We start from the raw sequence: 13,735 nt of genomic DNA, 5'->3' as shown, positions 1-13,735 counted from the left end.
ACACTAACATTGATCAGTGGATATCAGTGGGGAGAACTGGTCAGCTGTATACCGCCGTTAGAATAGCAACAGTCAGGGTCAGGGCGACATCACTGAACAGGAGGATTACTTGTTGATTTGTGCACTGATGCTGAGGGATGCTAGGAAGGTAAATTATTGTTTTATCTATTCTTTTAGCCAATATAAAGATGCACATATCGTTCACATCAATCTTGCATGTCTCATGTTTGTGGGTTTTGCTAAAAAAACTTGGACCCACATCTGATAACACTGTCACAGCAAGTATGGCTGAGCAAAACGAACCTCAAGAGCCACATAATACATAACGAGCGACTAGTTTTTGTCTTTTAGGACAGCTTGTTTGTGTTTGGTCTTTCCAAGATTTAATCTAATTATATTGTTGTTTGACTATGTAATCTATGTTCAATCAGTTTTTGAGTACTTTTAACATTCTTGTCTGCATTTAATCCAACTTTGGGGCAATATTGCCTCAACTTTTACCATCACACGACCAGTTACTGAGTCACTGAGGGTTAGCAGTCAGTCTGTATTTAATCTTGACTTTTTAAATTTCCACTTAATTACAAGTAGTCACTGCCTCGTCATGTCAAAACTCTAAAAAATATATCCTGTATCCTTGCCTACCTTTGTTGTTACCTCTTATTCTGTTATCTCTAATGTATGGACGATATAATAATGTAATGTAATGGACAAAAAAAAAGTGTCTTCTATCACTAATACAATTATGAGTTAAATAAGAAAGCCTTGCTTCCAAAATAAGGTTACTAATACACTGCATTTATGTACGTAGATTTACAGTAACCAGGTTACTTATGTCGAATATCACCAGTCTTATCTGTTAACAATGCAGGTGAGGGAAGTGTGGATGGAGGCAAACAGTCCTCAACAGCCCGTGGTGCTAACCCAGCCACACATCATGACCTTAAAATCAAATCCCTCGACGAGTGGATCAAATCCGACATATTAAATTTCACTCGGAATCCGCCATGCTACAGAAGATCAGACGCTCTGCTTGCCATTTCAGGCATGCACTTTAAAGATTTTTAACCTTTTCTCGAATTATGTCAAACCAACAAATCTGTGGCTCAGCCAGGTCTCCTGATGGCCTCTTTCTGGTTTTCTCTGGATTCAGAATTTTAACTTAACAGAAACAGTATACTGTACTGTATTTAGCAACTCTTGCATTTAAGAGGGTGTAAAGAGGGAAAGACTCTTAATATAACCCCTTCCATCCCAGCCTTTCAATACCTAAAATAAATTAATCTACAGTGTGTAATGTCTGTCTGTAATCAGTAAAATGTTTTGTTTCAGTCTTACTAAACCTGTATGAAGCCAGAAGGGTAAGTGTTTATATGTAGCTGAGGTTTTGAGACAAATGACCAGAGGGAGATGTGAATACACAGTGTTACACAGAGCTCTCGGTGTTAGAAAATAAAACGTCCCGGGAGAAACCACTCGCCATACCACAGAGTCATTAATTCTGCATCATGACCTGCCTGTCTGCAGGCAGCAGCCAGGCGATGTGTATCCTTTGGCATCATTATATTAGAAGTTGGATCAGAACAGCAAGAAATAACAGGAGGGTGACAGTGTGGGATGGGGTCAGATGTGAGCCCACGTATGTATGTATGTGTGTTTTTGTATTTGTGATGTTTGGATTCTGAAATCATGAGAAAAAAAAAAAAGAAGAAGAAAAAAAATAAACACTATAAAATCCTCTGCAGTGATGTCGTGATTCAACATGGAGATATAAAGGAATCTCACATTTCCTGAGAGGTGACCCACAGCTTTATATTACACAACGTGGTCCCACCTGCAGAGTTTACAAGCGTATCTCACAGGTTCAAAGCATTTCCAAAAAGATAAAACCAAAAAATACAAGCCTACAGGAAATGCATTCCCATCAAATTGTTTAAATGTGGAAAAAAACCCCCGCAAATTCTACAAAAAAAAACGAGTCAAAATATCGCAGAAACGAAGCTGGTATATCATACTTGAATCATGTTCCTTTAACGTCACTCAAGTCAGAAACATCAGATCTTTAATTATGATGTGGACAGATGAGGAGGCTTGGGCTGCAACCAGCAATTATTTTCATTATTGATTAATCTGTCAGTTACATTCTGAATTAATCAATTTGTTGTTCTGTCTATAAAATGTCGAAACATGTCAATTACTATTTCCTAAAAGCCCAAGGTGATGTCCTCAAATGTCTTGTTTTGTCCTGAAAAACAGTTGACAACCCAAAGATATTCAGTTTACTGTCACAGAAGACTAAAAAAAAAAACAGAAAATATTCACATTTGAGAAGCTGGAATCAGAGAATTTGGACATTTAATAAAATAAAAAAAGACTCAAAATGATTAATTGATTATCAAAATAGTTGGCAATTAATCGTTGCAGCTCTAAAGGAGACTAAAGTTCCTCAAAATAGTAAAGAAGCAAACATAAAGGCCATATTTCCTTCACATTTTCTACATGGTTTTCCATCATTTGCAGTTTGAGTGCCGCTGTTTTATTTATAACATCTCGTCTTCGTCTTCAGTGGTTTAATGGCACCAGACTGGAGGATGAAAAGGAAAGAATTTTGTATGCGAATAACTCTATTGTGGAAGCTCCAGCTCATGAAGTACAGTCTGCATTTATAGCATACAAGGATGGGTGAAAAGGGAGGGAAAGATGGTCGTATGAGGGATAAAATGACTGCTTTTACATCACAAAATCGTTACATCACAAAAAAATAGTTTGGGATTTAACATTTGAGATATCATAGTTTGTTTACTTTCCGGGCATTTATTATTATTAAGCTTCAACATATGGGAGCTTTCAGAACAATCTGAGTTTTCTAGTTATAATTATGACTCAGACATTGACGTGAGCGCTATTTATGTTGGAAAGGTAGGTAGGAAAGGTACTATCTCTATTTTTACCTCTGTTTTTGTACTATTTATTTATTTATTTTTAGCTCCATGTGTGCTTTGAGAAACCTGAGCCTGCAGCTCTGTATGTTGGCACCACGCTGTGAGGGAGCAGATCCTTTCCTCTCAGCCGCTGAGAGCTGTGAGCGGAAAGTTATCGCAACATCAGAACATTTAGCAGGTAACTGATGCGGGAAGTTCAGCTGTCGAGCTGGAATCCTCTGACTGTTCATGTAGCTGTGGCTTCACACCACGGCTGACTGTTAACCATTCAAGAACACAGTAAGCTTTGACTTGCAGGTCAAGAGACAGCTAGATATCCAGGTTAAAATTGGGCTGAATTTGAGCACATATTTCAAAGTGAAGCAGGTCCTAACTACACATACTGATGTTAAGCAACGTGTTAATAAAAGAACATTGACTTCTGAACATTGCTCTTACTTTACTTACTGCTTTTTCATTTTGCAGTGTTTACAAGTGCGCTATTAGCAATTCAGGCAGCAACTACTTTAAATCACAATTACAAAGGCAGCTACACAAGTGAGTCGTATCAAGTTAAATACCAATTAGCTGTATGTGCCAGTTTTAATAGAGCTCTGACAATTACCATTTTATGTGAGTTTCCAAGGCATCACGAGGCAGCTTACAGAACTCGCTGCCAGTCTCCAGTCTGGTTAATTAGTTCTAAACTTCTGTAATGTAGCAGGAGGAAATGTCTGAAAGATCAGGAGGAGATGCTATTAGCAAAGAGAACCAGTGGTTTCTAGTGTAGTAGACCCTCATCAGCAGCATATCTGATGTTAAAAATTACATCTTAAAGAATGACAATAACAAAAAACAGTATGACTGCACTGCAAGGCTAGATAACAGTACTATAAAGTCAACATATCTACTGTGTAGTAGAAAAGAGTTAACCCAAAATGTCCATCCATTCAGTCCACACTAACTCTGAATCTCCATTATGACTGTAAATGTCCTCAGAGTCAAGTGTCCTTTTAGCAGCACAGCCCTTAGAGGGACAAACTGTCTTCACCAGATTGACTGTACAAATAAAAACATTGGTCTCCTCAATGGTTTTCAGGTATATGCTTACAGTGAAACCAGAAAAAAAGGAAAATGAGAAGATTCTTTATTAAGGGGAACAATGTACAACACATATATATATCTCCAGATATAAATAAGCTAGCTCTGTGGTTCCCAGCAGTTAATGCAGTAAAAGACTTCACAGAAACAGTGAGAGCAGTTTTTAAGTCTTACATGAGCAAATAGCGATGCTGACCTTTAAAATGACAAGCCATTGCGTGACATTTTCCTTTCAAAGGTGTTAGCCTTTCCTTCAATGCACGGACCTAATAATTAAATATTTAAGATGTGATACTGTCTATTGCAGTCATATTTTTACTTTATTTATATCAGAATTTTATGAGTTCAAGTCTCCAGACTCTTTTATTTTTTTTTGCTTTCAAGTCATGTCTCATTGAGGTGGACAAGCCTCAGAGCAGCCGAAATCCTCCATCTGACTCAAAGTCTCAAGCCATGATAATAGATGCAGTAGGGTGAACATTGGAACTTGAAATAAATACAGATGTATTACATAGAAAACAAAATAAAGCCATGCTAGTTCTCAACTTAATGCCACAACATTCTGTAATACAAGATCCTAACAAACATGTCTAATTATCGACACATTATGTTCATACTGAGCACTATTTTTTGTAGGAAACATGACAGATTATAGTTTTTATCAACGTCATTTTTTGGTACAGTATTTGTTAATGGCTGGTAAAGTATGATGAACATTTTTATGGTGATGTTAGGCAACTCAAAGCAAAGGTTTGGAAAAGCTCTTCGTTAAATATTGAAAAAGTCAAAACGGGACGCATTGATTTTTTCAAAATTTTACCAAAACCAACATCTTTCACAAACAAAAAGTGTTATAAGTAACAACACGGAGGACATCGGGGGGATCCTAGTGTCATAGTCTTATACTTTTTAAATGGTAAATGGCTGCATTTATAAAACACTTTTATCCAAAGTCCTTTACAGTTTGTTATCGCCGCTCTATCACCCATTCACACACACACACACACTCACACCAATGGCAGCAACCTGCCATGCAAGGTGCATCGTCTGACCATTGGGGGTTCAGTATCTTGCCCATACGGACAGGAGGAGCTGGGGATCGAACCGCCAAACCTGTGATTGGTGGCCACAGCTACCCTATTTTTACACCTAACATCCAACCCAACGTCTTTTCCACAACTTTTCTGTGGTATAACATCACACAAATGAACAACAATCGCCAGTGAACACGATGCAGGCAACAAAAAGGCTTTGTTACCCTTGAATATCTGTGATATTTTGTAACCTGAACTGAAAAGAGTTGTAAGAATAACTCTCAGTCTCTCTCCTGCATGTACTGTGCCTCCCATTAGCAAAGCAGCAGCAGCCACTGAAACCTATTACTTCTCAAAGTGCTGCAAAATAGACCTCAGCAGACATATTGTTACACAAAACTCAAGCCTTTTCAAACCACCGGTTGCCGGTTCATTGCCTCAGTGCCTTCCGGCAATTGAAAGAGCACAGAAAGATTTGATCAGCTCCTGAGAGTCAAGCAATAGTGCAGCAGCGGTGAAAATGTGAGCTATTTTGTCACAGCAACAGGAGCTAGTTTTCTCTCCTAAGTTGTGTATGAGCGGCGATATCAGCTCATCAGGGTATAATAATATCTACACAACGGCATCTGAAACTTACCTAATCATGTACGTCACATCTGAGTTTAAAGGCAAAAATTCACATTTCAAGAGGAGATATTCATTCACTTGCTAAATTAAGTCTTAAGCAGCCATGCTTCCTCTTCCACATTTTATACTCTGGCTCTTATACTTTGAAAATGACATGAAGCTACATTTTCCTCCCTCCCCCTCCTTTTTGCTCCAGCCTGAGGCAAGAGGAAACAAAACAGGCTTTTCATAGGAGCTTTGAGATTGAAAATTTAAGCATTGCAAATGAGGTCCTGATCTCGTTTGGAATTTGAAATGTAAATGTCATCACACTTCACTAAATACCCCAAGTGTCAGAGGTGTTTTAATTTTCCTGGCATTAGTAGTAAGTGAAGAATCCCAGAGGCAACTCAAAACCAACTGTGATCCTGTTAATTTTAGCTTGTTAAAGGGGAACTCCGCTCATTTTACATAGAAAGGTCAGTTTACTAGGCATGAGGAATACACATCCTGTGGCTCTGGAGGAGTTTTGTCAAGTGTGAGAGAAAAGATCCCTAATGTCATCAATGTTTATCTCAGCTTCAACTCGGAGATTAGAAATGTATAAAAAGAGAGCCTGTTTTACAGTCTGGGTGCAGGGACCCTCATGTTTAATTCACGTCATACAGTTCAGACTGTAATCACACAAACCCAAGTAGGAAAATTGTTCAAAACTGTTGTTGTTATTCAGAATCAGAGTTAAAAGCGGTCAGAGAAACATGCCCCCTCAAATAGGTGAGATTGGATGGCTTTAGAAATTGTAAAACTCCATTTTAATTTAATCAGCCTGAATAATATAATATACAAACAAAAAACACTTTTCTGTATGTTTTTGCTGCCTGCTACACACAGTCCTCCTCTCTGTTTAGCTGCATCATTTAAAGTCTGTTCACTAACATTTTCATGTTCAACATTGCTGCTAAATGCAATATAATGTTGATAAGTATCATTCAATTATAGTTGTAGTTACTAATAGGGGGCCGGTTTGATCACAAACATCACAGCCAAAGCAGATAATTACTGGTAACAACTTGGTATTGTGTGAACATTAACACATGCATTGTGAAAATGCCTACTCAAAAAAAAAAAAAAAAACTGACTGCATGACGCTCCTGCCTGTGATATCTCCTGTCAGGCAAAAAAATAATGATAAAAATATTCATAATGGTGGCAAAATGGCTACAAAGTCACCATCACTGGCAGCTACTTTTAATAATATCTAATATTTACTCTAATACAATTACCAATTAAAAAGGAGATGAACACTGTTTGTATCTGATCTCACTTGTTAATGAACCAAGTTTTTAAAAAAAAGAAGCTTATTACGCCATCCAATTTCCACTCTCCCAACATTGTATTAATGCAGCATAACAAAAACATACTATTTGTGGCATTATGAGAAATATAGGATCAAGTGTTTGCTTCTAATACATCAAGTATCATCACAGTCTTTTATTAACTTGTCTCTCACCAGTCCCACATCTTCATGGAAGCGTAATACTAAATTACAGACTTTGACTCAAGTGATCATCTTGAATCAGTCATCAATTGTTAGATTCCCGTTGTTATTGTTCATGAAGAATAAAAGCCTAGGGGTGAAGATAATTTGAAGCTTCCACTTCCGCTGATCGGCTGCATTAGAATAATAAACTCTGCCTGAGGGTACAAACTGTGTTGTGTGTCAGCACCTTCCTTTTACAAAGACTACAGCTGTGCTTACTGTTAGATTCAAAGAAAGTCTAGAGGGCTTTTGCTTGGGAAGAAGACAAAGTACACTGACAGTCACGATGATGTGATGAAAGGACAGTAAAAACAAGCAACAGCAGCAGGTGGCAACAACAATAACGGCAGCAATGCTCCATCTATCCCGGATTGAGCTTTTTTTTTCGGGTTTCTCCCTCTGACTTTATAATGATTGAAGAGTTTAGATGCACAGAGGGAAAAGGCAAGATTAAACAGTGCCAACAAAGACCGATCGCCTGCATAGAAATGTCAGCACAAGTCATTTCCGAGAGAAATCATGGCAAAAAATTCGACTAATTCAAAAGGCAGCTTTCTGTTAAAAAAAGAGAAGTTTTCAGTCCCAGCTGACGACAAAAGAACCGGCAAAGAACATGAGCAGGAGTTAATCTGCGAGGAGGAAAATGACTTTTGGAAGGGAAGGTTAATAAAAAAAAAAGAATGTCTTTACTACTAAGAAGACTCACTTAGTGCTCATCTGGTTTTAAACTATCAAACAAAATTTAACGTACAGTACTGAGTTCAGAAATCGTTACACCATATCGAGGTGCAGCACTGAGCCGCAGAAAAAAGAGAAAAATGAAAGTTCAACAAAAGTTGCTTAACTCGGTTTTAATGTACAATAAACCCTGAGCTTGCTCCACAGTCGCTCGGCTCCAGGAATATGCAAACACAGCCGCTGTACAAGTCCCAGAAGTTACTGAATCCTTTTACCTACAGCTGCACTTTTGTTCTTTTTTAAATGAGTTTTAATGAGTTTACAAGTTTTTGCTTTGCTCAAGGCGGAGCCTCCAGGTGTCGGTGAGTCAGTCGGTCAACTAGTCTCACATCGCATCAGCAGTTTTCAGCCTCCACTGGTTTGGACAGAATGCCATTATTTATTAATTGTTATATATTATTATTTTGCATTTTTTGTGTTGTTGATGTACAGTTTAGGTTTGGATTTTTCTGTTTTTGGTCTAGAGGATAGAATTACTTGATTTTGTTTGTGGAAAAAAGCAAAGAACTGCCTTTGCAATGAACTCTGACTGTATATATGAAGTGACTGTATGGTTTACTAACTCAAAACATTAGAATTTAAAGTAATCTTGAAGTAGTTACAAAATTAACACTGTTTTACGGTGGCCCTGAAGTGCAAATCACAACAACAAATAGGAGAACACAACAGCAAATCAAAAAACACAACAAAAAAATAGAAAACATGACAACAAATCGGAAATCACAACCGCAAAAGCAGAAAACACAACCGTAAAAGCAGACAACACAACCGCAAAAACAGACAACACAACCGCAAAAGCAGAAAACACAACCGCAAAAGCAGAAAACACAACCGTAAAAGAAGACAACACAAGAACATTAACTTCTACTGTTATTGACAAAGCTTGTTGCTGATTGGACGCTCTCCCATTGACGGGGAGAGCTGTGATTTGCACTTCAGGGCCACCGTACTTTTTCTCCAATAGACTGAAGCATATGCAGAAATATAATGAAATGATAGTTTACATTATGAAGTATATTGAAGCGAAGCTTTGGGTAAGCATATACAATTTTCTCAGAAATATCTATAAATTGAAATTTCACTAGATAATAAATAAGATATAAATATTATACACACTGTATAAAAGCATGCAGTGGGTACGGGTATGGGTGTGGAAAATGTCTGTATTTTTAGGACAGATTGTGGGTAATAACAGAGGTTGTTAAAGTGACATGAGTCAAAAAAGTCCTCATCACCTCTGTGTTTATGCAGAGCTTCCAGTGGAACGGCCTAAGATAATTCACTCCACCAAAAATGACACTACTTAGCATTCAAAAGGCCAACACCAGCAGATAACTCCCTGTTATCACTGAACCGGGATGTAACTGAGTTGAACTGTATTAAATCATTCTGCTTTTTTTTTTTTTTTGTTTGCCCTGAGAAAATATTAGCATTTTAGATAAATTACTGAACCCCAGCGTTTATCTCACTTTTCTGAACTTATTATTTTACACACAGCTTCTTAGTTCAGGGACAGAAATAAGCAAGGATAATGGAAACTGCTTTATATTTCATCCTGAGGGTTATATAACGAGTTTATGACATGGGCTTTCCTTTCAGACGACCATCGGGCGCCAAAGTGTTTGAGGTCTTTAATCAAAATTTACTGGAGTGTCCGATTATACGAGCAATTTATTGATGCATTAGCAAAAAGATGAATGGCTTCATTCAAATGGAGTTGAGTGATGTTGGAGTGACCCTGTCTGAGGAGGGCTGTATTTGAGGTTAAAAAACAGATGCCAGGATAATGAGGATTGCTTTTTGTACCACAATACAGTCTTGATCAGCCACATCAATGTTTCTTTGATAAACAAAGTAATCAATATGATATGCTTTTATGTGTCTTTAAACATCAACTCGCTGCTTTTCTTCTCTCTGGGGAACAAATGTAATTGTTGGACTGAAGTGAACGTCTGGTTCAAATGAGAAGTTTTTGTCCCTTTTCTCCCCACGAGCAAAGAAAACATCTTGTCATTAAATGTGGCTGTCACAAGAATGAACAATGTTACAGCTATAATCTCAGCAGTATTCTTGTCCAGTGGTTCCCAGACTTATTGTCTTGTGACCCTTTGAAATGACTGCCAGCCCACATCACAGCTTGCACATGTCTAAAGGTTGTGAGAGTGATTTGTGCTTCTCAGACTGTTTTATCTTAATGGGGACATATACTTTTTTTGTGATTTATTGTTGTTTTTATACTGTTATGATGTGGGATGTCTATTTTAAACATTGCCAAAGTTCAAAAACTTGACATGAACGTATGTAAAAGACAGAGCAAGTCGAAAGTTGAATGCTGTTTGCTAATTTACCTCTACATCCTCCTCCTGATAATATCAGATTGTTCGCACAAGCCCCCAAACAGCCGTCAGCCCCGTAGTCTTTGTTGCTAAGGTTGTTCATGTTGTCCACTCGCATATTTCGGATCTGATTCGGGCTGAAACATGTATGGATATATTTGAGAAGTTAAATTGAGTAAAGAATGAGAAAAAGAAGAAGTGGAATCTTACAACTACTGTTTGTTCATTTAGCCTCCAGAAGCGCCGGCAGACTGTCAAAGGCAGAATAGAGTGGGCTCATCAGGAGGCGGGCCTTAAAGAGACAGGAGCTAAAACGGCCTGTGTCAGACAGAGGCTGAACTGAGGAGCTGCATAAAAGGGCCAGTATAAGATAAATAATTGAATGTTAAACCATGCAAAGATATTCCAGAGGAATACAAATATAGCCCTGTAAATGTGGATGATATGTCCCCTTTAATAATTTTAGAAGCCTGAAGAAGTAAAATTAACAAGACGAAAGCCTCTAAAATGTAGAAATTTTGCTTTACAATCCTATTAATCATCTCATGAGCCTCAACATATCCTGTGACCACTTGATGACCCCAAGGTTGGGACTGCTCTCCTAGACAGTAAGTTGTTGCTAAATTATGCAGGATAGTGATTCATATATACTGAATATCTAAGCTTCTACACCATGAGTCCAAGAATAAATGTGTTCTGTTGGACTGTAAGAAAGCAGACTTCTGTCAAAAAGAAGAAGAAGAAGAGGCATTTTTTACCAACAAATAACAGCCAATTGTTCGATGCATGTACCTCTTTTTTATAGCAAAAATATAGTAAGTTTACACACTGTTGTATTCTGTTTTCATTCATTTTTGAAAACTTCATACTTGAAAAACTAGATATTTTTTCTGTGACCTCAGCTGCAGCTCTGTTTAATAACGGCAGGTCAGACAGGAAGCCCTCTGACTCCCCGCCAAGTCTGCATTCACCTCATCCAACTGGACATCCTGCTTTTACATGATCCCAGATGAGAAGATATAATTAAATATACCCAACACTCAGCCGCTGGTATCAAACAGACTCCCAAAAACCACACAACACCCTGGGCGCCTGCGGTAATGGCTTCGTAAACAGCCCGCTATTCTGCTACGTAATGACCCATAAAGGAACCCTTCTGTGAGCCAGTAGCTAAATCTAGCCGCCGGCTTTTGGCCTGCTCATGAAATGTGCTCTGACACTGACAGAGTGGGACAGGTGGCAGAGCCTGGAATGGATGCTGAGGCTGATTGATAAAGAGTCGCCCACTGCTGCTACAGCCGAGAGGCGTCTGGCGTCTCTGCAGCAGACAATCAGAGCTGCTGAGGGGTCATCGCAGTTCTTCCAGGTCACCTCCCGACCCCGCTGACAAACTGGCGCAACAGAGCTGAAACTTGGTGTCTGGAAGTTAATTTGCCATTCATTGTTAGTTGCAGCACTCTAAGATAGACGTACCAAAAGATACATAATTGAGGAGTGACTACATATGTTCCTGCCGATCATGTCAGCCAGTCAATCCATCACGGTAGCCTCAGCTGCCAGCTGCCACACACAGAGGCTTGTTGTATGTCATCGTCAACATACAGGTCCATATTTCACTGTATGCAAATACTAAAGTATAATAGCAGTACATACATTATATTGTGTAGTGTAGATAGCAAACATGAACAGTGTTTATTTATGTTGAGGTCTGGGTTTAGATTCAGCAAAATGTGGCCAAGAGGCTACATTGATTGTCTAAGAAACTCAACTTCCAACTTCTTTATACAGGGATGATGACAAATCTGAGACAGTTTTATTGCCAGGTAACGGGACCTGTGATCAAGCTGATGTATGGGTCAGACAGTAGTGAGTACCTCTAGGTAAATTTTTTAATAAAGGTTTAGGGGTTTTTAAGTCATGTATGAAGGTTAAGATGTAAGCTCCCTGTGACTCACAATAGTGAGGATGTAAATACATCACATATCCAATTAAATATATTTCAGATTTTTATTTTTCATTATCCTACAATTCCATCAAATTATTGGTGACTATTTCAGTGACTAAACCAATTAATATTACTGGTTGAAATACAGAAAATCAGTTTAGGAATAAAACTAGGATTTAATTTCACCCAAATTCAGGCTATTGTCACATTCTTTTCAGTAGCTTTATTATAATCTATTCCACAACACCCTAAGGTTGTACACTCAGTAAAAGTTTCAGTTTTAGTTAAAGTTTAAATGAACAAAATGTTGGACTTTGGCTTCATTGAATTGTTAGCAAGGTTACTAATTTAGCAGAATATCTAAAGTCAATGTTGCCACGCAACTACAGTACTAACAGCTGCTAACGCAATACATTTTAGTGATAAGTCGATTTTTACTTTTCTTTTTGTTCATCAACCCAGTATAAGGGATGTCAAATATCCTATTTTTGTCACAAATCAAATTAAGCTTAATTTCTATAGTGTCAATACATTGGAGGAAGGATCACTTCAAGACAGACCAACACACATCCACACAAATACCAGCTCTTCCCTCTCTGACTCTAACCTCCACCTCCGCTGTCATCCTTCTCATTTCCTTGCGATGGTCTTGTTACTTGATATACAGAGAGCTTTCATTGCTATGGCGACAACTGAGGCTCTGTGCGCTGATGACCAGCCGCAGGTCATCTTATCAGCCCGTCTGTTTGTCTGTCTGTCTGTCTATCTGTCTGTATGTCAGGTCTCCTTTGTGTCAACACTGGACTAAAATTAACTGTGTGATGTCGAGGTTGGAAACCCAAAGTGTCACATCTTGTGCAGCTGAGACAGAAAAACAACAGAATGAAGCGGTTGCAGCTTTGTACTGAGGAAAAGGAAGGAGAGAGGTAACAAAGATCTTCATGCAGAATATCGATGCCCAAATAAAAATGTTTTGTAATCTCATATGTTTTACAAACTTATGAAGCAAATAAAAAATGTGTTAAAAGTTAGAAACTTTCTGTGACCCTGCCTGCATATCTAGAAGCCCTGCATAGGGTTCAACATTTGAGGTTGAGAAACAGGTTTGGCCAAGACACAAGTTATATTTTCTCTTTTCTTGGAAACAGATCATTGGCTCTAAATGTGCAGCGCCTTTGACCTGTTTTTGGAAGGCTTACCTCTTACTTCGAATGATGAATTTTGTATCTCTTCTGAAAAGCTTTATGTGTGGGTTGGATTGATAGATTTTGTCCAAACTGAAACACAAAAAATAAAAAAAAAACTTGTACAATTTAACTGTGAAGTGTAATACATGATGGGCAGTCAGAAATACAGATACGAAACTGGAGCTTTTACAATAGTTATGATTCTGGAGAGTACCAGTCAAATGTTTTGGACACACTTTCTCATTCAAGGGAATGGGAAGGTGTGTCCAAACTTTTGGCTGGTACTGTATTTCTGAGTAGAAAAACTGAAGATGTGCAATGTAGTGT

The 13,735-nt window shown here is 38.2% G+C and overlaps 1 protein-coding gene across 1 annotated transcript in view; it reads right to left on the bottom strand.

Annotated features, from left to right (window-relative positions):
* The window catches only part of sgcd (sarcoglycan, delta (dystrophin-associated glycoprotein)), a 326,697-nt gene extending 313,208 nt beyond the window's left edge, over positions 1-13,489 (bottom strand). Inside the window, exon 1 of the mRNA XM_042432225.1 lies at positions 13,421-13,489. The gene's annotated coding sequence lies outside the window, so the exon portion shown is untranslated. The remainder of the gene's footprint in view (positions 1-13,420) is intronic.
* Positions 13,490-13,735: the final 246 nt, after the last annotated feature.

Source organism: Thunnus maccoyii, chromosome 13, assembly GCF_910596095.1.
Source record: "Thunnus maccoyii chromosome 13, fThuMac1.1, whole genome shotgun sequence".
Classification (NCBI taxonomy): Eukaryota; Metazoa; Chordata; class Actinopteri; order Scombriformes; family Scombridae; genus Thunnus; species Thunnus maccoyii.
This window is presented reverse-complemented; position numbering and strand designations above follow the sequence as displayed.